The sequence below is a fragment of the Triticum dicoccoides genome, chromosome 5B (genome assembly GCF_002162155.2).
Source record: "Triticum dicoccoides isolate Atlit2015 ecotype Zavitan chromosome 5B, WEW_v2.0, whole genome shotgun sequence".
Taxonomy (NCBI): Eukaryota; Viridiplantae; Streptophyta; class Magnoliopsida; order Poales; family Poaceae; genus Triticum; species Triticum dicoccoides.
In genome coordinates, this window is record NC_041389.1 from 707,257,739 (window position 1) to 707,260,507 (window position 2,769).

Here is a 2,769-nt window from a genome sequence, read left to right on the forward strand (position 1 = left end):
AAAATGAAGGAGAAGATCTAGGCCATATTACACAATAGTTCTTGTACAAATTACAGCAATTCACTGTCTCTAGGACATATTACACTGTAATATGGGGAGTATTACACTGTAAATGGAAGGTCTCTACAACATATTATACAGTAAATTACATGAGAAGTTGGGCTAAATTACTGTGTAAATGTAGGGTATACTACAGTGTAGTCCTAGGACATATTACATAACTGAATCATTAAAAGTACACTGAAAATAAGGGCAAGAGTACACGGTAACTGTGCCGCAAATTACATAGAAATGGGGTAAATTACACTGAAAGTCAGAGGCACATTACACAGTAAAAGCAAAGTAAAAAAGCCTGAGAATTACACTGTAATTGTGAAAATATTACACTGTAAAAATGCAGGAGAAAATCTAGTCCATATTACACAGTAGTTCTTGCACAAATTACATTAATTCACTGTCTCTAGGACATATTACACTGTAAAATGGGAAAATTACACTGTAAATGGAGGGTCTCTAAAACATATTATACAGTAAATTACTTGAGTAGTTGGCTAAATTACTGTGTAAATGTAGGGTAAACTACAGTGCAGTCCTAGGACATATTACACATCGATTCCAGCGCATATTACACTGAAAAATCTGGGCATATGCACTGTAATTAGGGGAAAATGTACACTATAATCTGTATTACACTGGAATTAGGGCGAAAAATACAAAGTACTACTATGTCAAATTACACTGTAATTGTACGTTAAAATACACTCAACATCTGCAAGCATACACAGTAATTCTGGGAGGTAAGTTACATTGTAATTCTTGGAGAATTACACTGTACATAGTACTACGAGGACAAAACACACTCAAATAAGGGAGTATTACACTGTAAGTTCAGGGACATCGTGAAGATACAACATATTACGCAGTAAATTACACAGCAGTTACACTGAAAATCTGGGGGATAAGATACACTGCATTTCTGAGGTACATTACAAGTCTGGGGGTGGGGGTGGGGGTGGGAGTGGGTGGGGGGGTAAAAAACAATGAAGCATGAAATTCAGAGAGGTTCCTCGAAAAACACATTCAGACAGACCTCAGATACCACGGAAAAATCATGAGGAGCCACCTACAACAACAAAAACTACATCACATAATCAGGCAGGAAACTAGGCCAGATCATCACCTTCAAACAGCAAAGGAACAGACACCCCAAGCTAGCAGAAATACAGAGAAACCAACCGCTGCAACTACCAGTACACCTACCTCCACCATCTACAGCACAAGCCTACATCCGTTCTGATTTGAGAAACACAAGCCTACATCCACGTCTACACGTAGGGGAGAAAAACGACCACAAAAATGGAAAACCTATAACCCGCAACTACAAGCTCCTACACAATTGAGGCCAGAAGAGCATAGAGGGGAGAAATTGGGCGGACTACGAATGGCGGATTAGGAAAATACAGCAGCACCTACCACGGATACATGAACACAACAAACAGATGATCCACGGAGACGAAACTCAGTAGATCTGGAACTACACGACCACAACACACAGGTGAGGGGGGGGGACGCGAGAGGCAACGGGGAACCAACACCTGCAGCCGGGGAACGAAGATAACAGGAAGAAGAAATCAAAATCGAACAGTGAAATAGCTCAGAATCACCTTGAACAGAAGAATCGCCTCTCTCCTCCGCCGCTCTAGCCCTCTCCCTCGGCCTTATCGGAACAGAATGACCCAGAGAAAAGGGGAGACGACACCCACTCCAAAATTCAAACAGGACAATAAACAACAGTGCCGGAACGGAGGCGGTTACGGGTTGACACAAGAAAGACACAAGAAAAACCGAACCCGACAACCAACCCGAGAAACAGAGCGCCAGCACGAAGAAATAAATGAAAACCAGCGCGAATCTTCCCGCGAGAATGGACGGACAGAAATTTGAATGTTGACGAATTGAAAAACACTTAACTGTAAAATAGCAAAACCGTCGTCATATGCTCATCTTCTGGAACTGAAACTGCGGGCTCTCTCTCTGCTCTCTCGCCTGGAGCTGCGCGTTACGTCATGTTGTGGTCACAAAGTGTTCTGGTGGCAGGAAAAGAAACATTTATTCTTACAATAAGATAAAACGAATTTCCTTTCATGCGATTTTTTAAAATGATTTTTATTATTATTTGTACAATTGAAATATTAGATAAATATTCCCACAACGGAGAGGTATTTAGTATATTTCCTAGAAATGTTTTGCCTGCTTGTAACTGAAAAAGAATCATTTGTCTTTTTTCTACAGTTTTAACCAAATAAACATTGATAGAGCTTAAACCTCGAGGGACATTTTTTTTGCGGGAAAACCTCGAGGGACATTGAGATGCTAGCTTTCTTCCGTTCATGTGGTTTTTGGAAAGATGGCTTGTTTTCTTTTTTGTTACCCTTCTTGAACTCAAGTGCTATTTTTAATTTTATATTCTCTTTATTAAAGTGTTATTTGCTTGATCTTCCTTACATGTCAGAGTTGCATCTCAAAGATGGTGGTGGGATCTTACATTTGTAATGAAAATGCACTCGTACTCAATCAATTTTGAGGCTTATGACCCATTTGCTCACGGATAATGTTAGAGAACAACTCTAATATATGATTTAACAATAAAAGAAAACAATAATTGTTTTCCTAGTGGCTCATCATCATCAATTGTTAAAAAGGATTGTAACAAAAATAGTAAAGTTTTACCTATCAGGCGTGGAGATAGCACATAATTAAAATATCAAT

The 2,769-nt window shown here is 39.3% G+C and overlaps 1 long non-coding RNA gene across 1 annotated transcript; it reads right to left on the reverse strand.

Moving 5' to 3' along the window:
• Window positions 1–836: 836 nt before the first annotated feature.
• LOC119306776 lies at window positions 837–1,754 on the reverse strand. The gene is made up of 2 exons (XR_005149035.1): window positions 1,665–1,754; window positions 837–1,123 (listed from the first exon to the last, which is right to left on the reverse strand). It is a non-coding gene; the product is annotated as an uncharacterized LOC119306776 (long non-coding RNA).
• Between the last annotated feature and the right edge of the window lie 1,015 nt (window positions 1,755–2,769).